General features: G+C 40.9%; 1 protein-coding gene across 1 annotated transcript in view; it reads right to left on the bottom strand.

Moving 5' to 3' along the window:
- SPAG16 (sperm associated antigen 16) overlaps positions 1-27976 on the bottom strand; it is a 947700-nt gene that overhangs the window by 640455 nt on the left and 279269 nt on the right. The gene's annotated exons all lie outside the window — the stretch shown is intronic.

Raw genomic sequence — 27976 nt, 5'->3', positions numbered from 1 at the left:
TATTAATGAAAGCAGCTACATGATGTTAAGCTTTTCATTATAGGCTCCCAGTGAGCTTCAATTAATTGCATGGCTGTTATGCCTAAGAAGGTCGCAGATGAGAAGAATGACTAAAGTAAGGAACATTGGGTTCCCCTGAACCCACATTTCACTTTCATTAGGGGTATCTATCCATAATTTTTGCTCCTTGAAATTTCAACTAAATAATGTTTCTGAAGATTTATCATAAAATTAAACTGTATATTTTACACTCTTCTGAAGACAACTTTCATACTTACATTTTCAAGAATTAGAACACCTCTTGATGCTATAAATGAGCACATCTTGGCTTACATAATATTTGATTCACAGACTTAATTTTAAGAAAACTCTTGTAAATAGGGATAGAAATAATAATGCCTATATGTAATAGACTGACTGAGAATATTTTATAGCTATCACTTGGCTGTAGCTAGTCAGTATTTTGATTTAGACATTTGGACAGAAAGTGTGGGGTTGAAAGTGAATTCCTGAATCATGTGATACATTCTTCTGAATTATTGCATGAGTTACTCTGCAACAGCTCCACAGACATTAAATCCAACTTTTTCTTAATTAAAATAAAACAATGATGCTTCAATAACTTCATAGTGCATTATTGATTTGGCTAATTAACCTCACTTATTGGTTTTCTAGTTTGGAATGCCTCACTTGATTTTTTTTTTTTTTTTACATCTTCAGTGTTTAAGTTTTAATGTTGCTGGTTTGAATCAAACCATATACTACTTTTATGCTATTACTTCAAGAGTTTTACATTCTTCTTCACTAAGTATTCCTTAGGTATTTTGCCTTAAACAAACATCCAAATCAGCATAATTTCCACCCCAGGCATTTTATATTCTTACTCTTGTATTTAAGTTCCCTCTCTTTTTAAGCTTCATATGCCTATTTCCCTTGCTGTGTTCCAGAGAACACTTTTCATCATGTGTATAATGCAACACTAGATTCTATTTCTAGAACCTTGACACAGAAACCTGTTGGCTCTTATATTCCCAGGGTTCATATATTTATTTATCTTGGAAACTTTCACTCTCCTTTCATCTGTCTTTGTCCCACTTGTTCCTGTGAATATATTTAAAGAACTGGGAGATTATTATGCATTAATTTCACAATCATATGCATCTTCGTGGCTCTTCACCAACAATCAGTCAGATGGACAACCCCAGTGGCTGATACTCAAAAAGAAAACAGAAACAAGTGCCATATTTTTTTACACACAACGTGCCCCAGAATATAATATGCACCTTGGTATTGAAAGGCAGAATGGGGAAAAAAGATCTTTCCTTATAGTATGTAACCAAGTACCAGCTGCTAGAGATCCAAGCCACTGTTCTACTCCACATGGATTGCTGCAGATTTTACTTTCAGTATGACCCATAAACAGCAGAACTTGCTCTTATGTATTTTTTGTCTGTAAAGCTGGTTTTGCTGACAAAAGGTACCTCTTGTGTACAAGAAAATGTAGTCTTTTGGGCTAGGGGCAGAAGTTACACATAAACTGGTTTAAGTGATCAGACACTGGTTTAAACCTGTAACAGAACAGAAGATCAGTGGACATAAGCCAGGTTCAAAATGGCTGTAACTGGTTTGAGATCATCCTGGTTGAATATAGTATCAGACTTAACTGATTTGGGTCAAACTGATTTATGAAACTTCTGGCTCAAACCCTTTCCTGGTTCAAGTTAAATCACAGTCTCCAAGCATCCCAGCATGCTTTGCATTCCTGGGCTGGGCTGGGCTGTCTGCTCCAGAGAACAGGGCTGGCCCCACCCCTCTGCTCCCTAGCTGGAGCAGTGACAGCTTGTTGAGGGAGGGGCAAGCCCAGCTGGGGATGCAGACCAGCCTACGATAAAGCGGGGAGGGAGTGCCCTACCCCCCAGCAAACCCCAGCTGGAGTCTGGGGCCAGTGGGGAGGAGGGTTAAACACCCCTTCCCCCACTCAAACTTACTGCTGGTTGCAACTGTGGTCTACAAATCCCAGAGGCACCTGGAAGCAGGAAATGATAAGCACCCCTGCAGAGTCCTGCTGCTGCAGTTCTGGACTGCAAATCCTAGAGACCTTAGGGGCAGCAGGAAGAGGAGGTGAACAAACAGAGAGCTGTGCTTTAGCATCCCCTGGCTTTTAGTCTGAGCCACTGCAGGCATGTGGCTCCATTTCCTGAATCAAAGGTAAATGTCTGTTCACTTCTGTTCCAATTTAATCTGTGCATCTTAGACTAACCTGCAAAGACTGAACTGATTCAGCCTTGAGGTTTTTGACTGCCTGTACCTAGTCTTGTTGGCATCTCTAATGTGCACCAAGCATCTGGCTGACCCTGGGGCTGGGAAGGAGATGTAAGAGAGATTCCAGTTTGAAACATCAAAACATTTTAGACAGTGGCACTCTCTGTCTTTCTTCTTTTTTAAAGATTTAAGAAGCTGAGCCTGTCATAGGGGGTTTCAGAAAAACAAGCTCCATTTTGGACTCACAGAAAACAAAGAATAGGGCTATGTGATAATACAGGTCTACGTAATAAGATAAAGCAGGTCTTATATAGAAAATTTTTTTGTCACAAAATGCTGACTCAACAGAATCAAAGTACTTTGTAAGTATGGAGTGTTTCTGCTGAAGTTTTTGATGGAAGTCAGGCAAGCAAACTAGCCAGAGAACCTACTTCAGATGTTCTGGGTCCCTGCTTCTCAGCTTTCTGGGGCATCTTGCCAACAGGGAGGCAGTAGCTCGAAGAGCCTGTTCACCAATTTCATGTTAGCTGCTTACCTATGCTGCTTGGAGCTGGAGGCTTCAGCCAGCAAGCCAATAAATTTTGTCTGAAGTCTTATAAAATTGAATTTTAACTTGACCTTACCTTCCATAAGGAGAAAAAGGTATGCATTTTTAATCTGTTATTCCAATTAAGCATGAAAGTTTTTCAAGGAGGAGGAACAAATAAAATGAAAACGATCCTCCCTGGAGAACAAGGGTATTTTCCATTCATGTCTACAGAGGTTTATTTCAACTAGGCAATATGTTTTTACTCCTTTCATTTTTCCCCTCCTCTAATTGCCATATTTCAAGGAATTAACAGATAAATACTGCTCTTAGTCACTACATTTTCAAACCAATTACTACTCATCCAGAAGAGTTTGTGGCACCAGTCTTATAATGCAGTTGCTTAGGTGAGATTCTTGGCCTGTTTCACCAGCTCAAAAAGGGCTCACAATTACAGCTTTTCAATCCAAAAGTTAAACAAAAGGGTTCTATTTACCTACCCCATGCTAGTACTTCTAAGACCTCCTTTCACTTCAGCAACAAATGGAGAAACCTATCTACCTTCCTTCCTTCTCTTGCAGCTATCTCAGCTCTTTATAGAGAGCAGGCAATGATATTGTAGCGGTTTGCAAAATTGGACCACATAGGGGGCATGTCTATATGTGCATTTAAGCATGCCTAAATTTAATGCAGGGGTTAAAGTGCATTCACAATGTGTGCAGACTGACTTGGGACTAAAGTCAATAACCTCAATAACCTAACCACAGTAACCCTGACTGGTCAATGCTGGGGCCAGTACCAGAACGGTCAAAGTTCAAAGATGCCCACTGTGAGGGATAGCCAGAGCCAGGGACCTGGAGTTCTGACTGGCCCAGAGGTGAGACCAGGGCCTGTGTGGTGAAAGAGCCCAGAGGGGGCCATTGCCAAGAGGGAAAAAAAGGGTTTAGGGAGCTTTGCAGCCCAGAATGAGGGCAGAGAAGACTGCCTAAGAAGGAGGGATTCAGGTGGGTCCGAACGCCAGGCAGGCAGGAAAGGAGGTCCATTGTGGGGAAAGTTTCTTAGGGGAAACTAGGTAGTACCATGAGACGTTCCAATGCACCTTTGTTTGCTAAGACTGAACCTTGAACAATATACCTACTGAAGTTTTGGAGAGTGCTGCAGTTGCCCAATGCATACAAAGTTAATTAATATAGAGATTCTTGCCATAACCCAATGTACAGCTAAGCAGAACATGCCGATTCAACAAAACTGAAATAATCTGTGGCACTTTCTCAATTTCAGTAAAATTCCAACAGAAACCAAGCAAGTTTCTAATTAAGCTATATGTGCCAGGCATTTTTAGAAATCAGCATGGTTTCCTGTCAACTCACTTGCACAGTTCCACAAGAGCATAACTTTCAGATGCCTGAAAGCCCACAATTTCAGGCTCCTAGCTTTTCTGTAGCTCAGACTGCATTTGGCAGCCTGCCTCATTGTCAGAGTTTATTGGTTCCCAGCAATTCAACAGTACAGTACTTCAAGTTCCCCATCTGCTGGGACACATGGAGCCTTTGAAAAAAATTACTGGAGGATGAAACAAAATGTCATTTTTCAACTTTAAAAAAAATAACAAAATTCTGATATTCACATTCCATGGAAAAATTCAAAATCCCCCTTTTCATTCTGTTTTAGAATGAAAAAACATTGGCATTTCCTGTAAAATGGGAATTCGATTTTGGTCAATTCTAGGCAACTCTAATACTTGAGCAGCAGCAAAACTGCATACAGCAAGATCCACTCACAAGCACTGTGTTAATTGCTCATTACTTGTACTATACCGTTAGGTGTACTGATATAAGATAATTTCCTTTCATTACACATATGTAGGACCCCGAGAATCATGGACTTCTTGTTGAAAATTCATGGCATGTGTGCAGGTAAAGTATCATTTTTTACAGAATGTTCATGGCCCACGGATCTGGGCAAATGGGTCCTGGTAGTTCTGCAAATATTCTGTGAAAAATGATATTTTACCCATGCATATGTGGCAGACAGGCACAAAGCCATAGCCAGCAGAAGGCCAGGGCTAACAGGACTTAGCCCCTTCAAATGTGGGGCAGCAGAGAGGGCCGCAGGGCAGCAGTGAGGGATGGAGTAGGGTGGTGGTGAATGGGGCAGGTCATGGGATGCTTGGAGCCCAGGCAGCTTGTCCAGGGGCACAGGGGGGCTCCCACCACTGCGTGCACCTTGGCCTATGTCCCTGATCAGTGAATGGGGTGGAGGCAGGCTGCTGGCTGGGCTTTGCGTGCTGCTGCCCTAGGAGCCAGGTGACACATGCAACACCATGTGCCTGCCATTGCTGGCTCCCACAGCAGCAGCAGTGGCACACAGAGTGCAGCAGCAGCCCACCGTCACCCCATGCACAGATCAGGGGTCACATGCCCCTGGGCCTCTCCCAAGATGCACACAGCAGCAGAAGCTCCCTCATCCCCCTGGACAAGCATCCTGGGGTCCCATTTACCCCAGCCCCTGCTGCTGCTTCTGCCCAACTCCTTCCCTCACTGTGGGGGCCTCGATCTATCCCCCGCCCTCACAACTCTTCTACTTCCCTTTTCCTTACTTACCTGCTGTGGTAGGCAGTGCTCTGCATGTTGTCTGGCTGCAATTCCAGCCACCTGCAGGCTCCGTGTCTGTCCGCCCCCACCACTGCAGCTGCCTAAAGCCCACACCCAGGCTGCCCTCTGGTCCTCTCTGCTGGGGGTGCGTGCTAAGCCCCATTAGCTTTGGCTTTGTGGTGCCTATGCTTATGACCCTTAAAAATCATGGGGTGGGGTGAATTGTGTGGTTTCCACAGTCTGCGAAATCGTGATTTTCTTAGGGCCCTACACATATGTTATTGTTTGTTCTTCTATTGAAGCAGGTTTTTTTAGACACAGTGGGCAAGTCTACATGTGCAATTAAAGAAAATTCAGAAGCTTCAGAACTTCACCCCTACATGCATAAAAGTGCGCAAAAGCAGGAGCATCCCTACTCTGCCCCTCTGTAGCAGCCAAGGGGAGCTCCAGGCTCCTCTGGGTGCCAGTCCCAGGCTGGCAGAAGGCACGTGGGCTAGTCCTGATCTCCACACAGTGGGGGACAGCTGTCCTGGCTGCCAAACAGCTGCCTCCCAGCCACATGGAGATGAGGATGGGTCCCAATTTCCACATGGTCAGGAAGCAGTGTCCTGCCAACTGGGACAGCTCTCTCAATCCCCTGCTGCCTAGGCAAGCCTGGAGCAATATGCTCCCGACCAACATCTACATGTTTGCTTTGACACATTTGTTTAATACACTGATTTCTAGTATCTGTATCTACAGGTAATAGAAAATGGTGCATTAGACTAATCTACTACACAGTAATTGCTGTGCATGAGTAGATGGTAATACTTTATTGTGTAGTAGATTAGTTTAATGCACAGTAAACCACCTCATACAGACACACCCAGAAACTGTGATTTGTGAAAAGGAGGATGTAATAAAGAGAGGAGTTATACATCTTTTTCTAAAAGTGACAGGAGCTGAAAAAAACCTGATTTTTGGAGGAAGAGTGTCCCACAAGAGTGGGCTCCAAACCACTATGAACTCCCCTACAAGCATTATCAGCTTCATAATTCATGATTAAATACACCTGTCACTGAGGGAAAATAGAGATTCCATCTATGAGCCAGATGAGGACCCCCCAGTTGCTAGATTTACAGATCAAGATCACAATCCCAAACTAGTTCTGGTACTGGACTGAGAGTGAAGAAGCTGTATTTTGGACCAGCTGGACCTTTGTGTCCTCTCCTTTCAACCAGCAACATTGTACTAAACCTAGGGTTTTTGTTTTGTTTTTGGCTAGATTTCACAGGTACAGACATTTAATCAAAGAATTTGCTGACATGAGTGCATGCTGAGCCTTCCTATAGTCAGTCTGAGCATCAGAAACTTATTTTTCTTTCACAAAAGCAGTGAAATATGTATCTTCAATAAATCTATGGAAGGTTAGTTTTGCAATCTTTTAGTGTAAGAATTCATTTTTGTTTTAACTGCTATACATTCACTTCGTAAATAAAGATGACATCATCCTGGCTTAGGCAAAGGGCTTTCTGATAGCGACAAATGTGTTTATTACAGAAACTGGCTTAAATGGTATATTATATACATTACTTCTTTTCTTACGCAGGTAAAGTTATTAATTTGATTTGATGTACATTTTGCAAAGCTCTTCATCTTCTTTGCTGCATTTCCTTGAAAGAATCAGTCTACCAAGGGACTAAAACCTTGCAGGTGCCTTGAAATGAAATATTTCATTCTAGCAATCAGGAAAAACAGATTCTCACCAAGTCTGATTTCCCTAATTGCCATGCTTTAAAATTCACACACGCACACACAAATGCACACATGTACACAGACTCTTCTCATCAAAGCTTTAAATAAGTAGACTGTTAACATAAAATACCATGCTACAGTCCTAAACTGCATTATTTTGATGAAATGATACATTATGAAATATTATACATAATTTAAATTAATTGCCTATCTATATAACAATCAAATTGGTAGTTGTAAAACACTGTTATGCAGTCCATAGAGTATCCCAGGAGAGTTTGTCTCATAATACCTCTTCTGATTCGTCTTCCATTCCAAAGAGAGAGTAAACAGTACTAAATCCATGCCCAGTATTTGTCTGACATGGCTATGTTTCACTGCACTAAAAGACTTGAGGGTCTAGGAGCTGAGACACTGATGTTTTCCACTTTCAACCATTTCAGCCCCCTTCCAATCAGCTGCATCAGGGAAATAAAGACAGCACTTTGGAGGCTCTTATGTGAGTAGTCAAATCAGAAACAGAAAGGTTCCCCCTACATCCTACCTCTAAGAGAACAAAGTATGTTTGGGGATGCATTATCCTTGTTTTATTACTATGTTCATTCACTTCCTCACCAGTTCCTTAGTTTCCAAGCTAAGTGCAAATGAGTTGGAATTCGTTTATATGTCTAGTTCTCTGTCATGTAATTTATATTTTATACCCACTTTTCTTTCATAATAAAAGTAATCTTATATTTTGTGACCTGAGATTCTGTAGTCTTAGTTGTTCAAACAGAATCCAGGAAAAATGAATGTAAAGTATAACCACGATGCTATCTTTTTGCACTTATGAATGTTATTGTAAAGGATCTTCATGAATGTTAGATGAGGACAGCACATCTGCACAAAAATAACATTACCAGCTTTCAAATTGTCCAAATAGCAGTTAATAAATGTTAGCACAGTCCTACATTTTGATGGGTTATATTCAATTTCCTGTTAAACAAGCATTATATTTCTATAAGAAAGTCACCCTTTTGGTAATAAGTAATGGAAGATACATAAATGCTCTATTAAAGGATAAAAAAGGAAATGAAATAACTGAAGGTCCTTTAAATCAACTGTGTGCCATATTGATGTATGAAATGTGGTACTTACTTTAAAACTCTTTACACACTGTTCATGATTTAAAACAAATTTTCTAGAAGACTGACTTTTTCTTTCTCATCCTGACACATTTCATGATCGAAAGCAGGAAACTTGAAGAATCATAAAAGAAAGCGTTATCTAAAACCAGTCCATCTTCGCACACCTTTTAAGTTAAATAAGTGACTGCGACAAAATCTATCATATTCATAATCTCAACATCCTATATACACTTTGCTTCATTTCTTTAACCATCACACAAGGATCCTGGTTTTCTCCGATTTAAAAAAAATCCCCAATTTTCAGTTAAAAAAGTAACCCCAAATCCACATACTTCCATGATTAAAATGAAACACCACTATTTATATATCTATATATTAGTGGTGCTTCATTTTAATCATGGAAAAATGTGGATTTGGGATTACTGTTTTTTTTTAAACCAAAAAATGGGGATTTTTTTTTTTTTAAATCAGAGAAAATCAGGATCTCTGAGTATCAGTGCTGGCAAGCTGACTGGGTTAAAATAAAAGGATCTAGGCTCACTGATGTTTTTAATTAAAATAATACTAGAAATAAATATGTAACTAGATTTCACTTAGTATCCTAAAGTACTTAACAATCAGATGAGTAAACCTCACAGTGCCCATTAGAAGAAGCAACTAGGTCCATTTAACAGATATTTGACTGAAACACAGAAAGGTATAAATGCAGTTCAAATGCATCGTAACTCAATTACAACACTTGAAACACAACTTTTACCCCAAGTCATAGACTGTCTCCTTTTTTATATTAGCCAAGGAATATGCAGCAGTCTATTTGATAATTAAGCATTGACACTTCCTAAAATGCACAATGCTTTCAAGAAATTTTAATCATTAGAATATTTCAAATTTAGGCTCTCCTGCAGTCAGATAGGTGCATTTGTTTTTGGTGTTTGTAAAGAAACCCTAGATTCTACCTGTGTCCAAGGAGCCTAAAATTTGGATCCAATTGCAATGTGAAGAATCTTTAGCTTTCTGTGACAAAGATAGTTACTTTGCTCTGTGTTGGTACAGCACCTAGCACAAGATCCACAACTTGTATTTTACAACAACAACACTACTCCTCTTCTTCTTCCTTCTAACAATTTTCATGTATTTTGGTCCCCTTACAATTCCTGACCCTTTCACTTATTTTTGTCCCTCTTCCTATACTTCTCCATCTACAGGTTATACAGGTCCCTAATTTGGTTTTGCTAAGAGGAGCAGTTGTCATGAAAGGTATTGTATTATACAAGTCAACCATGAAAAAGCTTTCAGTTGCCTTTGTAATGTACTAATGTCACCAAAGTGCTTGTGGTAATCTCTGTACAAATCTAGGCCATTCTAGAAAAACCATAACAATGCCAATGGGTGCCAAAACAAAAGTGAGAAACTTTTAAGAATGACCATTATATAATCTCACATATCTATTGCAGGGATCTGAAGTAAAAGAAGATAGATAAAATAGCACTGGAAATTCATGTAAGTCAGTGGATGATTATCTTATCCATTGAATGTCTTTAAATGCAGCTCCTAGGGTGGGCTTTAATTTTAATATTAATTACTCTATTCTTTAATTTAAAATAATCTTTCAAGTAATTTGGATAAATCGCTCATGGACTTGCTGCAGTGGGATACACAAGTTAAATATACCTATTCCCTAAATGATCCCCAAAGTGATATAACGCAACTGAGCAGTAGATTTCACTAAATTAATCACTCATAAATATCATAATACACTAGGGGTAATTAGCTAAACTGCTTACTCTTGCACAAACACACAGGAATAAATTTGCCCAAAGCAGTCCCTTTTAATCTTTCTAAAGAGTTTTTCATTGTCATGTATGACAACCATAAGTCAACTCTGCTCTGACAGTTTCATAGTTGTCAGGGGCTGGAAGGGACCTTACAGATCTTTAGATGAGGATTTGTGGAACCCAAACTTATGCAAATAAGAATAGTTACAAATTAATTTATTGAATTGTCACAGAATATATTTTAACTCTCAGATCTTTCCTATTTCAAGTTGAATGAAATTTATATAAAAAGCTATTCTTACCAAAAAAAGTTATGAGATTTTGCAATAAAAAATCTGCAATGGTCCCTCATAAAAAGAGTTTGTAAATATTTAAAAATTTAATCCAGTTATTCTGGGTAATACTTCAGTGGGACTCCACAGAGGTGCTAGGATACAAAGTAATGGATCCTCATGGATTTATAGAAGTTCTGGTGGCCCACTGTATGTAGCTAAAGTTCCATTATTTCTCAGTTATAAACCAATTATTCTTTGGTACCACACTTTGAAACCTCAGAAATCTAGTCATAAGGAATCCGGATTTCAGTTTTCATTGTTGTAGCACATTTCATTGAGTAAAACAAAAAAAAAAGAAAGGGAAGAGTAAAATAGAACCTGTAGAAATTTCTATTTCTAAGTAGTAGGAGAATCATCTTCAGAAAAAATACCCAAAATAAATATTTTTCTAGAAAGTAGAAAAAAAAAATTCTGTTCCAATAGTTCTTTCTTTAGTTGGTATGCACTTGCTATAATTTTTGTAGCACAAAATAATTCCATGGTGTAATAATTATTATTTTCTATTTTTAATTCCAACAGTTTTTACTGATTTATTTTTCTGTTTCATGCCTTTGAAGACTGAAAAGATCATAAATAAAATATACATTTTGCTTCAAATGTTATATTGTTCATTTACAGTTACTGACCTGCTGCAAACTTTGAATCACTCAGCTTGAAAGGAAACAAGTAAATTAATGAAGTAAGGAAAATACTGATCTTATATGTGCGTTACATTAGTTCACAGAGGCTGGATCCAGACATACAGGCACATGTGGTTTGCAGAACTGCAAACTTCTTTGCAGTGCCACAAAACACATGCCCAGCACATTAAAACATGCCCTGTGCTGCAAATTTGCAGTGCAGGGCCAAAATTTACTACTGGGAAATCCTGGAATTAAAAAAAAAAAGCCAAAAAAAGCAGCGTGGGACATGCTCCAGAAGTATGTGCTGGCAGGCAAGGAGGTTAGGTCCACCCAGGAAATGCTCTGGCTGCTGACCAGACCATTTCCCCTCCTCTAATTGTGCCCTGGCTCCTCTGGCATCCTGGGAGCTTGGAGGACTGGGGGAATGGCAGTTTCCCTGCATCAGGGTATTTTGCCCTACACCAAAGTCCACATGCAAGGGTGTGCACAGCGGCAAAAAGTAATGGCACAAATTTTTGCCGCTACTTCTTTCCCCAATGCAAGCACACACCCCTGCATGTGGGGATGTGCCTAGAGTTACTAAGTAATGTCCTGAAGGTCAGAAAACAAATCATCCAAAATCAGAATAAAACATTTCTGAATCCCAGTCTTCTAACTACTTAAGCCACACTCACTCTCAGGCTGCATGCAGGTGTTACGTTTCTGCTGGGAGAATGACTGTTCTCCCAATACAAACTAGGGTGTACAAGCATTCATTCAATTTCTCCCAGAGAAAACAGATCATCACCTGTCAACCTGGATGAATACCTGCAGGCCAGGGACTGGGAGCACCCCAGTCAGGTGAAGATGTGAAGAGCTAGGGGTGCTTGCAGGCTCAACACCTGTATTGCTCCCTCTCTCAGAAAGATGTCTAGTGGTGAACAGGCATTCAGGGAAATGTCCACCTCTAGAAATGAATGCCTGTTCATGGTCTCAAATATTCATTTACTTGTGAACATTTTCTGTTTGTTACTACATTTACTACATGGTCCCTGTTACTATATCATAGAATGTTCCCGAAAAGTGAGAGTAACTAATGAATGTATTATAATTACTAATTGATGTACACATACATAAAGTGTAATATAAGAATCTAATTTTCAAGTGACATTTTTTAATCTAAAACTCTAAAGGTATTACTTTAATTGAAAGAAAAGAATAAAATGTTTTACTTCAGTGGAAAAATCACAGTGGGGGTATATAATACAAGACCTGTACATATATCATAGCAGAAGCAAGCATTCATTAAATGTTTCAAATTATTTCAGGATTACGTGGTCATACACTGATATACAGCAAGCCTCAGAACCCACCAGAGACTCATTATTTATGTATAATAAAACTATGATAAACATTAAATGATTAAAAACCATCATTTTTAATAATGTTTTAATCAACCACCATAGAAAAGGTTGGTTATGTTTTTTCTCAATACTGATTCAGGAAACATTTTTCACATCAATATATATGGTATGAAATAAACATATATAAATTAGATGCACTCTAAACACTTGTTATTCAACATAAGTGTTTCTGAATCTTCTCTGCCTTTGTTAGCAGTTTTTATTCTTCCCTGAAGAAACTTGCACAGGTGAAAACAAGAAATAAATAATGATGTTCCATGATATTCTGGCAAATTAAAATATTTTAAAAATATTAAAACTGTTGTCAGGATCTAATGTTGCTATAACTGTGTTTAATTTTGGAATGTAACCAGACAACTATATATTTTAAAACTGGGAAAATGGATATTGGTAACTGGCTAATGCTAACAGTAAGACAATAATGTGCAGTTCTGGAAATTAAAGCACATTCCAGCAATCCACTAGAACCTGCAAAAATGTGTCTACTTCCATTGAATAAACTTGTTTTCCCATGAATACCAAATACACCAAAACTTGTGTATCTTGGGTGTACATGGGTTTGTACTCCCCTCTCCAGTTGAGGGAATTATTGGCAGGGCAGCGTGCTGCGGAGGGGCACAACAGCCCAGTGGCCAACTGCGTCTCCTATAGAGTCAGGACCAGTCAATCAATTACTTAACTATATACAAATTTATTATTACAACAAAACTATTAAAGGGCAAGTGCATAGATTATATATATATATATATATATGTACAAATTTACAAAACAATAAACCCTATACCATACACACACTCACACACACACACACACACACACAACCAATTATTATTCAAAAAATACAGATGAACAATAGAACAACCCAAAACAAAGGATATTGATTGGGCAACCTTATAACTCTATTAATATACAAACTATTACTTCAACTTATTCACATAAACTATAAAGCTCAGTCTACAAATATAACAAGCAATCCTTAGACTAACTGGGTGCCTTCCAGGGCAGGGGTCCCACTCCCAAGGTACAACTACAGGAAAGGAGGTGGGGGGAAAGAAAAGGAGAGGGAGACCCCAAAGACTCCTAAGCCACCCCTCCATTGTCACCCAGGAGTGGCTCACGTGGTGCCCCTTCACAATTCTGGGGGTCCCTCCCCTGTGGGGACTCTCTCTCCAGGGTAACTTACTACTCCACAGTCCCAGAGGGTTGCCTCCCATTCTCTAGGTCAAGTTCTGTTCCCCACCGGGCTTTCCTGCTGCCTGGCTCTGCCACTGCTGGCCCAGCTTGGGGCCACATGCACTGCTGTGTGTAGCAGGCACTTCACCTTGTGCTAGGAGTTGGAGGCCTGGACAGCTTTGTGCAGCACTGGGGCTCAGCCTGCTCCCAGGCCTACTGTGCAGTGCAGTCTACACTCAGCTGCTGCCCTATACTAGCAGCTGTACACCTGAGCCACCTCAATGGACTCACAGGGTCTCTCACCCTCCATGCAGCACCTCCTGCACCAAGCTCCTGGCCTTGTAAAGGGGTTGGGGACCTGAGCTGCCCAAGCAGCTCCAAAGATACTGCTCCATGCACTGGCCTGTGCACCATGTCTCTGGCTGTACACCAGAGGTTGCAGACCCAAGCCACCTTATGCAGCTCCCAGGGTCCGGATGCCATGCACCATGCTGCACACTGAGAGCCTAACTGCTGGACCCATCCGCAGCTCCTTGCAGATAGAAGTCTTCAGGGGCACTTCTGGGCTACTGCTTCACCCTGCTGAGCAGCTTTCCTCAGCTCTTCTAAGCCCCGCTCTTCTCTCTTCTCTGTCCCCAATGTATCTCCCTCGTGCTAAGCACGCAGTTCCTTTTATACTCTCCAGGGCTCTGACCCTGAAGTCTTCCAAACCTGACAGTGTTGCAGTCTTCAGTCAGGTCCAGGTGAGCTCCTCTTCCCCTCCCCTCAGGAAAGGGGCCTGACTTCATTTCTCTTGCTGCCTCCTGATTGGTGGATGGGCTCCACCAATCAAAACAGCAGAATCTCAAGCCTGGGACTCAACCCAAGCTCTGAAAGGTAAGCCTGCTACACTTGGATTTATTTTTGCAATGTTTGGTTCATTAGACATTATGCATGGGACTTTCTTTAAATACTATTACTTTGTGTGCTTCCTCAGGCACCATGTTTGCTTTCAGTTTTGTGTCCCTGGAAGAATAATGCGCTTGTACACGTGATGACAGGAGCGTGTCCACTCAACAAAAATTGCCCTTTTGAGTGGCTTACTGGAGACAGACTTTACGCGCAGGTGTGTTTTTCGTGATGTGAGTTGTATTGTTGTAAACTAATCCCCATCCTGATGTAATTTAGTTTGTTATGATGCAACTTGGAACGATGCAACCATTAATCTGTCACATACATAGTAATCACTGCATGACATATGGTGAGCCCCTTTGTCCATCAACTGTTGCTATAATTTGTAGGTATTTGTGTGTAATGAATGTTTTAGGACACCAGGGAGAGCCCCAGTGAACGGGGCTTGATGCTGCTCTGTCCAAACTTTGCCCAGACACAACAGAGTAGGAGCAAGGAGCCCTGGTAAATGCCACTGAATGGCACCAAAATGTGCAATGGTCACTGGTGAAAGCCACTGCCTGGCACCTAAACTTGCAACAGTCACACAGCATAGCTCTTGCAGGCCCAGCAAAAATCCCCAGACTTTGCCCAGGAACAACAATGGGTGGAGGGACCCTTGTTCCCCTCCACCCTGCACCTCTAAAACATCCCTTTTTGGCTGGCTGTGGCATAATTGTCTCCTAACACCCTTAATTTGCAAGGAGAATGGGGCACAACAGGATGGCAGTCCAATGCAATGTCAAGACAAACATGCTGCAGGCTGCTTTCTGCAGGGATGTTGCCAGAGCAGAGCAGCGGGGCACAGTAAATTCACAGTATTCAGAGTAAATTACTGCAGGGGGGTGCCTCATAACTATCCACCCCACTGATCTCTTTGTACTAAATTAGAGCAGGGGGTGCCACACACTGCTGATCCCCGCTACAGACTGGTCATGTCTATAGCTCACAGCTATATTAATTCATTAACTTAATTAAATTTAATTTATTAACTTAATTTAATTAATTTTAAGACATATTTATACAGGTTTTTAAAAAAAATGCTTTGAATTTTATTTCACCAATTTTTAACAAAATATTCTTATTTTATTCGTATTATTTTCATTCTTATCCTTATTTTAATTATCTTATTTTTTTCTTTTCCTATTTCTATGTTATCAAGTAAACTTTATTTTGTGTGTAAATCTGCTTTTTTAAATTTCTCTCAAGCAACCACCCCTACAAACAGGGCGCTGAAATTTTCTGATTGCTTATACTAGGCGCACAAATCTGCACCCCTTGAATTTTTTATATATATCTTTACATGCATATTGGAGAGTCATGGTGTGCTAATTGGAACTCCAATAATGGGCTCCTTGCATTATCTCACGGGGGATCCTAATCCTGAAAGGTGCCTGGAATCCCCACCTCTGCACCCACATTCCTGCACTGTTGGGAGTCACTGCTTTGTTCAGTGTTTCCCTTCCATCCCCAGACACTGTTCGCCATGTCTCTGTTCAGATATTCATTCCCAAGTCCCAGTTTCCTCAGGCTGTCCCCCATGCTCCACCTGCCAAATTCAAATTCACATACCAACCATCCAAGCTCTGCCCCCGAGGCTAACAAGAGACCCTGACCTTCTGACTGGATATACCCCCCAGGAAACAAGAGCAGAGAGCTGCTTCACTATTACCTTCCCCATCTCTAAACAGGAAGCTGAAATTTTCTGAGCGCTTATAATATGCGCATGAATCAGTACCCTGTGAATTTCTTTTTTCTTCACATGCATGCTGGGCATTGAGTTAATGTGACCAGTGGTAGGTAATGCATTTTAATGTCCTTGCTGCATTTCACACCACATCCACATAAAGCAAAGAAAAACCTGTAGATTTCAGCCCTCTTTGGCTCCCTCCACCACCTTCAACACAGCCTGTCCTTCCCCTCCACACATAAGAGACAATGTACTTATGAGACAGACAGAAGTGTTGCAACCATTTTTTAAATATTATTTATACAAACACTCAATGATAACTGCTGAATGGTTTAGCATTTGGCGCTGATTGTTTGGTAGCCTACGGAAAACTCTCTCCAGCTGCAGTATCAGAATGTGTGCAGCCAGGCACTTCCACACGATAGCTCCCCGAACAATGTTTGCATGCTGATTGTAGGGGCACCACGCCTTTGCCCATGTCTCTGTCTGGCCACTGCCTCCTGCACTTCCATAGATGAGGACACACCTCCCCCCGGTCTCACAAATAGTGTGGAGCACACAGGCTTCCACAATGAATTCCATAATGTTTTCTGGCTTCACCTTGCATCTGTAGTTCAGTGATTCCCACCATGCTTTCAGATGGCCAAAGGAACATTCAACAGCCATATGGAATTTGCCGAGGTAGTAGCTGAATACTGTCTTTTGCCGGTCAGTAACTTGTCCTCCATATGACTTCATAAGCCAGGCCAGGAGGGGGCAAATCATGTCCACTATGATAAGTGAGGGCATGGCAACACCCCAGATCATGGCATAGGGGTCCCTGGGCAGATATTGTTCTTTCTCCATCATACTAGGCAGCAGTTTGAAAAAGACATACATATTGTGAGTGCTGCCTGCCCATCTTGTATAAATGTTAGTGAAGTATCCTCAGTGACCAACTGTGACCTGGAGGATCACCGAGGAAAATCCCTTCTTATTGGTGAATGACCAGTTCCCCTGGGATGGGGACAGGACTGGGATGTGTGTGCTGTTCAATCCACCCACGCAGTTAGGGAACCCCATGGCCTTGAAGCCTTCAATAACCTCCCTGGGGTTATGGATGCAAATGAAGATGTTCACTGTGATGTCCTGCAGCAGCTGGCATACCTCATATACTGCCACCCTGGCCATGCAGGAAGCCATGTCGAACTGGTTCCTGATGAAGCAGAGGCTGGTGGGGTTGGCCAGTTTCATGATGGCCATGGCCACCCTTTTTTCTGTTGTGATGGGGTGATGTATGACAGTGTTCTGGTGCTCAATGTGTGGCAACAGCAGTGTGACTATGTGAAAAAATGTGTCCCTGCTTGTGTGGAAACTCTCAAGCCACTGCTTATCATCCCAAGTCAACACTTCAATGTGCTCCCACCTCAGAACTACTCACGTGGGCCCAGACCTTGTAATTGTTGCTCTGTAGGTTGATCCACAGAACCCTGTTAGCCTTGAGATCCATGGCTTCCTCTCAGTTCTCCAACTCCAGCTTATGGCCCATTGACTAGTATAGCAAGGCCTGAGAAGTTGCTACCCTGCACTGGTACCTCTGTAGAAGGTCCATCATAGTCTGAACTGAGTTCAGTAACAGTATCTCTGCATTATTGAGTGCCTCTGTTCTCTTCTTGGACAGCTCCAGGACATTCAACAGTATCTGGTTCTCCTCACAGTTTCCATCAAGATCATCAAAGCCATCTTGTTATGCAGGACACAACGGTTACTGTTTCATTCAGGGCACCACCTGCTTGCACGAAGGGGGTTGAATAGGTAGGGCTGTTGAATAGGGTCATTAGCATTATAACAGACCTGCTCATTACATTCCAGTTCCTACACACCTCAGGTTCCTGTAACCTCCCCTCCTTTAAAAAGGTGAGATGTCCAATGACCTCAGAAACCTGTGATCCATCCTGGGCTTCAGATAATATCGCTTAGCAGAACAATGGATAGACCTATCGTGAAGTATACCCCAGCAAGCCTCCACAACCTGGCAGAAGCTGGGGAAGAAATGGATGTGAGGTCTCTGTGCTCTTTCTGAATAGGACCCATTAGCCAGACATCGAGGTGCCAGAACCACAAAGTAATATAATAGTCACAAATGTCTGAAATCTCCATACACCTAGTTTTCGATGACATGCACTCAGCGGAAAAAAGGCAGGCGCTGAGCAGAACCCTGAAATGGCCAAACCTTGAATTAGAGGTTGTTGAAGAGAGACATTACCTTAAGATGTTAACAGCCCTGCTCTTCACATTTCAGCTCCTACACGCCCCAAGTTCCTGTAACTGCACCTACTCTAAAAACTTGGGGTTTTAGGCTTTTGGCAGATTACCCCTAAAATCCATCAAGCACTTAGTAGACAAAAAGGCAGGTGCTGAGCAAAAGACTGAATTGATACACCCTGATTTTTCCCCCCTCAGACCAAAAACTCAAAGGAGCACAGTTGAGTGATTGATAGTTTGGCCAGTGTTGCCAGGGGGAGGGGGTTCTATGCTTGAAAGGACAGCTGTAATTCCTTTCAAGCTGCATCACAAGCTGCCAAGCAAAGAATTTTGGATGTATGCAGCAGCGAGCCATTAACAAGTATCCTTCTGGACAATTGGGCATCTGGGGAACAATTTGTGGCAAGCTATGGAAGTCAAAGGTGCTCTGCTAGGAAAGGTCATGTGAGCAGATTTCTCTGAGTGCCAGTACTGAGACACAGTTCACAACTGCAAAGTTACACATATGTGGAAACTCAGACCTACGTGAAAAGGTTCCATACATAACTGCTCTCAGCCAGGGGCAGAGAGCATCTCACAACTCTGGTCAAAGCATAGTGACCCCTCTCTCAGTTACTTATTTCGGCACTAAAAATATACTTGGGGGAGGTGCCAAAGAAAAAGCCACGTCTGCCAGGCTTTGAGCAGCAGCCAGATACATCCCTAACCCCTGGCCGCAACTAGGCCTGGGAAAAACTGGCAGATTTGATTGATATTTGGGGGACCAAAAGGTTCTAGAGCAACTGGAGAATCTATGTGGCCACTGCCAAGGAAATGAAGGCACATGGCCGCAACCAGGACTGGGCACAATGCCACAGCAAGATGAAGGCCCTGAAATGTGCTTTCTATCAGGACAAAGAACAGACCTCCCATTCAGGGGCAGTTGATCTGCATTCTTGCAAAGGATGCAAGCGATGCTTGCCTCCAATCTTTCAGGATGACGGGGTGCAAGAGGCCACAGCATCACCTAAGCTGTACACAAACAGTATACAAACTGTCCGGCCACTGGGCAAACAGCCGGCAAACAGCACAAGAATTAGGCACAGCTAATTTAGATGAAGTCTTCCTAAAAGAGTGCTTATCCTATTATTGTGCCTAACCTATACTTGAGGAGACTGGACAGGCACCTGGTTGGGATCGCATGACCCTAGGGTTGGTGACTATTTTCTTGCCTGCCAGGGGCAGGCGGTTGGACTAGATGGCCCACTGAGGTCCATTCTGGCTCTATGAAACTATGAATCTATGAATCCATAATAGTCACATCTTTTAAATTATATATATATATCCTCAATTGGGATAAAATGTACTAAGTTAAATATATACTTTGATCTCAGTTATATATGTTCATCTCTAGTGCTGTTACTGGAACAGCATGAATGTAAAGGAGGGCAGAATTTGATTCAGTATTAAGTCAAATCCTATTTGCCTTAGTCACATAAGTACTCAGTGGGACTCTCGGGGTTAATGAAAGAAAAAGTATTATTTTTCCAGGTGAAGGCATTTGGATATTACTGGACAATAATTTCAAGCCATTTCTTCATTCTAGACCGAAATTGTATAGTTATAATTACCCAAGCCTGCTTCCAGCTTTTATACCAGCTTTTAAATCACCACCTTGGCACCCACCTGGATGGCAGGGGTGGCAAGGGATCCAACTTACGGAGACTTTCCCCAAGCCTGGCTCCCAACCTCTCTGGCTTTTAAATCACCACCTCCATAACCACCACCTCCATCCAGCTGGATGGTATAGGAAGCAAAGAGAAGGTGATGGGGCTGGCAAAGCCCCCTACCCCTTCCCAAAACCAGAGACTGTAGAGAGGCAGGGAGTGGTAGCTGCTACTCCCCGCTGCCCCCCAGGCTGGTCAGGGAAGGGAGCAGGAGGGCAAAGCTCGTGCCTGCTTCTCACACTGGAGTTCCCAGTGTGAGGAGCTGTCATGAAGCAGCTGGCAGCTGCTCCTCTCTTCCTTTCCTGGCCTATGGGAGGAGGAGCAGCAGCAGCAGCAGCAGCAGCAGCAGCAGCAGCAGCTTCCCCCTCCACCTTCTCCAGACCTGCGTATTGGGTCTCGGGAATGCACAGGATCCTTTTGTCTGGCTCAATCCCGCCTGGTGATGAACAACACATGTCCCTGGAGGCTGGGGGAGCACGGCGACTGCCTGCAGGCGGTGTCAGCAGCATAGGCATGGTGGTTGTGAGCGGGACCTCCAGCAGGTAGCAGTGGTGGTGTCAGTAGAAGGGGGAGGGGTGGCGAGCAGCAACTGCCTGCAGGCGCCGCAGTAGTGGCAGCGGCAGTCGATCGCAGGGATGCACTGCCAATCTCAGGGGGTGCACCTGCACCTGTGTGCACCGTGTATGGGTCACCAATGCTCCTGGTCCTTGAAAAGAGTTCAGCCAGGGGAAAATTTGCACATTTTCATTCTCCCAAGAGAAACTCTTCCAGGACTGACCTCTCCCTATTTGGAGTTTGCTTATTTTTCTCCTGTAACAACTATTTTTGGTCTGGGAAAAAGAGCACGAACATTTGTATACTTTTGGTTTCCACCAGGAGAATGGTGATTTTCCCAGGAGAAATTGAACATCTGTATGTAACTTTGGTCTTTAAAGTGTCACTCTGGCCTCCCTTCTGCTGGACTTCAGAATAACATGGCTTGCTACCTTTCCCAACAATATAAATAATTTAATTATTGAATTTGATTTTTCAAATCCTTTGAATACTGACAGATACATGTTGAAAGATCAGATATTCTGTTCTTTAAAAATAGCTTTCATTCAAATTTCACTGTCCACAAGAGACTGGGAGTGCAGTGCAGTATTCTGTAAAATACTGAATTTCATTCAACTATTAAGCAAATTTAGGAATGTCAGGTGTTAAATTAATAGGAAATGTGTTTTGAGTATTTTATGTATCTATTCATTTTCTGAAAAGAAACTTGACATTTAATGAATGCTTTATAAGTTCTATTTTTCAGAAAAATAAGTGTTGCTGAGGCTTATATTACTGATGGCATATGTGGAGTTTGCTTTATTTTAGTCTAGCTGAATTACTTCTCTTTTTTATTATTTTGATTAATGTTGATAAAACAGAAAGTAATTAAATACTAAAGAAGGAATAATTTTGGATAAGCTGATCATTTACTAAAATGAAGCATTTTACTCCTGGACAAATGTTTCAAACATTACAACATGCTGTTAGTAATTAATTCTCTTGTATCCATCCAGGTACTTACAAAGCCCATCAAGGCATAATAATTGATTGACAAAAACATGTCACTAACAGCCAAGTCATACAATAACATTGTAAACAATTAAAAATAGCAAAAATAAACTTTTCTGCAAAACATGTTCTGAACTATACAGAACCTGTAAATAAAGGCTGAGATCAGCTCCCTTTGCTGCATATATGCTCTTCCATATGCTACGTTTAAAAAAGAAACAGTAATTAAACCAAACATTGTGGTTGAACACTCTAAACACAGGAGATCAACAAGGTTTTGGCCCTTCAACAGAAGTAGATCTGACTGCTGAAGGGCTAAAAACTGATCTGCAGATATAACATTCAGGAATACACATTTAATGCTTAGCCAATTATTTAATCTAATATCCTGGGCTGCAATGAAAATGGCAAGTCTGAAGTCATGAAAGCACCCAAAAAACTGACTTGTGAACATAATTGGATAAAAATAACATTTATTTCTATAACTATGCACTAAACATGCAAAAAATGCATTTACAAGACTGTGGGTAATTTCAGTCAATAGGTATGTCTACACATGCTTTAATGACAAGTAACCTTTTTTACTGTGCAATAAGGCACAAAATAGGCCTCTTCGAATTAAGCATCGCTTAAAAACCATGTGCATTTGTTACTATGCATCAAGGCAGCATAATACGCATTTCTGTAGTACCTCACATTGGAGGTATTAAACTTAAAAAAAAGTGCCTTAACGCACATGTAGACACTCCCAGTCAGTACTGGATAACTGGCAAATTTTACATATTTGTTAAATCAGAATGCACCACAAATTGACAGTGGGGATGGAAAAAGAGAGACTGATAGAGACAGTCAGGCAGGTAACCAGTAGCTTAAAGGAAAGCCAACAGAAACAGGTAGCAGCAGAACATAAATTTAAATACTACCTCTTATTGGTTGCTTATGTATCTGTGCACTTAGAAATCAAGACCTCATACCTTTCCAATATTAGAAAGTCATCATATGCTAATATGTCATAGTTTCATAGTTTCCATACACCTTATTTTACAAATAAATTAAGAGAGTTTGGGTACACAAAATTATCTCAGTAAGTTGGGTGGAGAACTCAAGGATGGAATTCTATTATCTTTTACATGCTTTTTGTGGACATATGGACATTGTCTTTCATCATTGTAAAAAGCGTTATAAAAAGCATCTTTATTCCAGATAAATATGCAAAGAAAAGATGTCTACAATGTTTAAATATTGAAGAAAATAATAATTTTAATCAATAGATTTTAAAAAGTACTTAAAAAAACATAACTACATAATTAGATTCCCTGTTATTGTAACAATGCAATATTAGAGTCAAAATCCTCCAGCCCAACCAAGATGCAAGACCAGAGAGTATATACAGACAAAGTGACTAATTATTAGTTTATACTCCCTTTACATGTCCCCTCACATCAACCAGAAGACAGAAAGATATTGATGTAGGAATAGCTACAACCACACTGTGCTACTCAAGGATGCTAGATAGGAACTTTTCCTAGAATTCAAATGTACTGACTTTATGGTCGTAGTGAAACCCTAAGTTTTTTGCAAACATGACTGTTATTTATAGGACACAATTTTCCAACATGTGCACATACAAATTAATCCAATTCTATTCACACGTTTGGCATTGTCATGAAGGTATCATTGCACTCTACCATTTGAAAGACCATTTAATTTTGCTTCATAGATCATTATTCAGATGCTGCACAAAAATAATTAAAGAGTCTAATTGATTTTCAGTCAACAGAGGATAGACCAGATGTTCGGTACTGAGTTAAGGTCATTATCCTTTTGTCAAAAATTACTATGAAGAATGGTAATTTGCTCATAATTGTAATAAAAAAGCTATGAAATTTAATTTAGTGCCCTGGCCTGCTCAACACATGGTTGAACACTTTTTGTACAATTTTTCTTCTCTCAACAAGTCCTCTTATCTAATCAGACATGCCTGCTTCAGCTTAAAATTGGTATCGTGAACTGCCATCAACCTAATAAAAGTAGAAATGAGAGCAATTCATTTTACAACGGACATCCCTGAAAGTAGAGACCGTCCTTAGGATCGATCAGGCCAGATTCTGCAAGGGCCACAGCACATGTGATCAAGTACTGGCACTTACCACCTACAGTGAAAATGTTTTTCAGAAGAACCTGAAGACAGGCATAGTGCTACTGGACCTTACAGCTGCCTATGATACAGTATGGCACACTGGCCTAATTCTAAAGCTGCCAAGAGTACTTCCAAACTGGGTCATTACAGTCATTCAAACACTCCTCCGTAACAGATGATTCAGAGTCCACCTTGGGCAGGGGATAAGCACATGGAGGAGACAGGCCATTTAACTGCCACAGGGGTCAGTGCTGGCTCAACTCTGTTCAAATTATACATAAATGATCTACCAACAACCACATCCAGCAAGTTTATCCATGCTGATGATATCTTCTCTGCCACTTAATCTCCATCTTTCCATACTTTGGACCAGACCCTGAATGAATATGTGACAAAGCTGGCAGACTAGTTTATCACTTGGTGGCTCATGCTGAGTCCTGACAAAACTGTATCCAGTGTATTGCATCTCCACAATGCCAGTGCCAAAGAAGAACTTAATATCAATATGGGCAGGAGAGACTAAAGCATGATCCCTGCACAACATACTTGGGGGTGTTTATATAGAACATGGACTTTCCAGGAACATCTAAAAAAACCAGCAGCAAAAGTCAAATCCTGAAACAACTGCTAGCCAAGCGTACTGGATCAACATGGGGAGCTGCAGCCACAACACTCTGGACCTCAGTTCTTGCCTTCTCACACTCAGCATCAAAGTAGCATGCATCTGTCTGACAAAAGTTATCACACACACGTCTTGTTGATACTGAGCTGAATACAACCATGCATATCATATCTCGAACCCTCTGCTCAACTCCACTCCCTTGGCTTCTCATCCTTGCAAATATCGCTCCCACACACATCTGCAACAACTTGTGCTGCACTTTACTAGGGTTGTGCGAAGCTTTAGTCGCTAATTTGATTTGGAGGAGATTTGGCCCAATTCGGCAGCCAAATCTCCAAATCCAAATTGAATCAGGAGGCCCATTAATTTCTCCAATTCAATTCAAAGAGATTTGATGATTCGGCCACAGAGACAGCTTTATATGATTTTTTCTACGTACCTTGAGGTACCAGGCATGGCTCGTGAACGCTGAGATGGTAGGGCAGATGGAGCGTCCCACAGGAGCATGGGGGGGGATCCCCTCCGTGCTTAGCGGCAGACCCAGAAGTGGACCAGAAGAGGTGGATTAATAACTTTGAACTCAGCTACTGAGGAGGCTATTGCTTGCCTTCATGGATTTGAATTCACTAAATAAATAAATTTGCTCAAGATCTCCAAGTGGTCTATGTTATAAAGCTAAATAGAAATACTGCTGTTGGCACTTAATGGTTTTGGAATCTATATGGAGAGCTAGATTCTGATCTTAGGCATGCCCATAGAAATCCCACTTCACACATATCTAACGAAAAAGAACTTGTCATAGAGAATGAATATTTTTATTTATTTAAACAAATAATTGGTGTTACTGACAGTGGTTAAATTTGCTATTGCTGTAGTACAAGAACAGCAAATGTATTTATACAGAGATGTGAACAGAAATGCAGTACAAATTATGAAGGTACTATGGAAAGCTACTCCTTAGTAGAAAATGTTTTTTCTTGTTTCGTTTCCTTTTAAATTTTAAGCAAAGGTCCAATAGAGCTTCCACCAAGAATTAGGAGAACCAGTTAATTATTAAATTTCATGCCTTCCCAGACAGTTGGAAGGTCTTAGACGAGGGTCTACCAGGGGAAATATATACACACTGGACTGGATTTCAAGAGACACATGTGCTTGTACATATGCAAATATGCACAAACATGAACAAACAGGGTGTCCAGCATATCTATGCAACAGTTTCTTACTATCTATGTGTCATGCCAGAGATAGCAAACCCCACCCTCCCCACCACACTAGGCGCATCTATATGAGACACTAGAAGAGCACTAGAATAACTCTACTGTGCATTAGTGTGTCACAGAGAAAGCCATGCTCATGCTCTAATGCACAGCAAAGTTAGTCTATTGCACATTAGTATCACATAAAAAGTGTACACCGGCACTTCTGCGCAGGAGTGCCAATTACAGCACATTAAGTTACTATGTGTTATTACAGTTACTAAAATTAATGCATATGTAGATGTGCCCCACTACCTGTACTCTATAATCATAGCAGCAACATAATAAATAAAGTAACAGGCCCAGATAGACTAGCCTCAGGTTTTGGCAGGAGTCACAAAGTCATGAAGGAGAGGGAAGCTGATCTAAGTTAGGAACAAGCACTGGCAGACTGACTGTCCTGAAACTTAACAGTGAAAATGTTACACACGCCTCACTATTAGAACTACATTGCTGTACTATATTCTACATTCTTATCAGTTTACAGTTTGCACTGCACAAGTTGTAATATGTAAGGTGCAAAGAACTGCACTGTGGGTCTGAGAACAAAACATCCCATATTTCCACAAGCAATTCCTGTCACTGTTCCTAAAGCTGACCATAGCACAACTCTATCCCACCCTTAGTTAGCTCATATTAAATTGAGTCATTTAGATATGATAATTCCCAAACTGCACAGAAGACAGCTGAAAATACTGTATATATCAATCACTGTATCAGATGTACTTCAGTAAAGGTATAAACACACAAATATTCTATCCAATTACTTATTATTTACATTAATTAGGGAAACTGGGGAGCACTTTAGTACAGTTACCAAAGACATCTAAGTAATGTGTTCCAAACATATGAGGTTTGATCAAAAAGTTCTAAGACTTGATGTTCGGGGTATTGTTTATCAGGAATTTGTACTCAGTGGTCAAACAATCAATCAGGCCTTTTATAAAGAGGTTTTGATTCGACTGAGGGATAAAGCTAGAAGAAACCACCGCGAGCTGTGTGAAAATGGTCAATGGTTTCTGCACCATGACAATGCTCCTTCACACACTGCTGTCTCCATTCAAGAATTTTTGGCTGAAAAAAACATTCCTGTGATACCACACCCTCTGTAGTCACCTGACCTTGCCCCATGTGATTTTTTTCTGTTCCCTAAAATCAAAATAAAGCTGAAAAGAAGGAGATTTGACGACATTCCAACCATCCATAAGAATGTGAAAGCAGAACTCAAAAAAATCACAGCTGAAGATTTCCAGCGTTGCTTCTGAAAGTGGCAGGAACATTGGGACAAGTGCATATCATCTGGGGGCGATTACTTTGAAGGGGACAGCTCATAAAAATGTTGTTTGTACACTATTCTTTAAAATAAAGGCTAAGTCTTAGAACTTTTTGATCACCCCTCATATGCACTTATATTAGGACTTTCATCCATTATTAATTAGGATATTTTATAAGCCTTGTCTCATACCTGCTTCCTGAGATACAGAGGCTGTGTCTACATGAGACACTGACCGCGTAGTCATGACTATGCAGTTGTTTAGTATAAACAAGTACTAAATGACTGCATAGTAACCAGTTTATTGCTCAGTTATGCTGAGAAATGGCTTTTTCATGATGCTGACTGTGCAGTAGCTCATGACTGGTCACTTCCTACTACACGACACTACTGCACAGCAGTCACAGACTACCGAGCAGTCAGAGTCGCATGTAGATGCAACCAGAGTTTAAGTGACTTACTCAAGATCACTGGTAAAGTCCTTAGCTCCAGTCCCCTGCTATTGCCCCCATCTAGAACTGTTTGAGGACACTACATCACATGCTTGTGTAGACAAAACTCTTGCTGATTTCAATTTAGTTTTGCCTAAATATAAACAGTATAATTGTACCAGAAAAGTAACTCTGATTTTCAAACCTAGTTTCAAAGATACTTTTTTAATTTAGCTATATTTAATATTTATCTCTTTGCGCAATAAATCTAAGATCTTATTTTATTTACATATAAGGCTGTAAACATAACTTTAAATATTAAGAATATTCTCTAAAGCAAAAACTTCAAGAAAGTCAATTCATAGTGCCTAGTGAATTAGAGTTCAATGGGAAAAAAATGACAGTTACTTAATCTAGACTTAACCACATTTTCACAAATACTCAAAATGCTTTGTGGGTTAGTTTCAATTTTGCATTATTATTTTGCCAGTATATGTAAAACTAGAAGTCACTTTCTGACACATCTGGGAGCTTTTTAAATATTCTTTTTACTATGCAGGAAATTATCTGCTGCTGAGTAGTAATCA

This window comes from Crocodylus siamensis, chromosome 4, assembly GCF_052110815.1.
Source record: "Crocodylus siamensis isolate JL-2025a chromosome 4, ASM5211081v1, whole genome shotgun sequence".
NCBI lineage: Eukaryota > Metazoa > Chordata > Crocodylia > Crocodylidae > Crocodylus > Crocodylus siamensis.
Note: the sequence above shows the minus strand (reverse complement) of the source record. Positions and strands in the feature narration are given on the sequence as shown.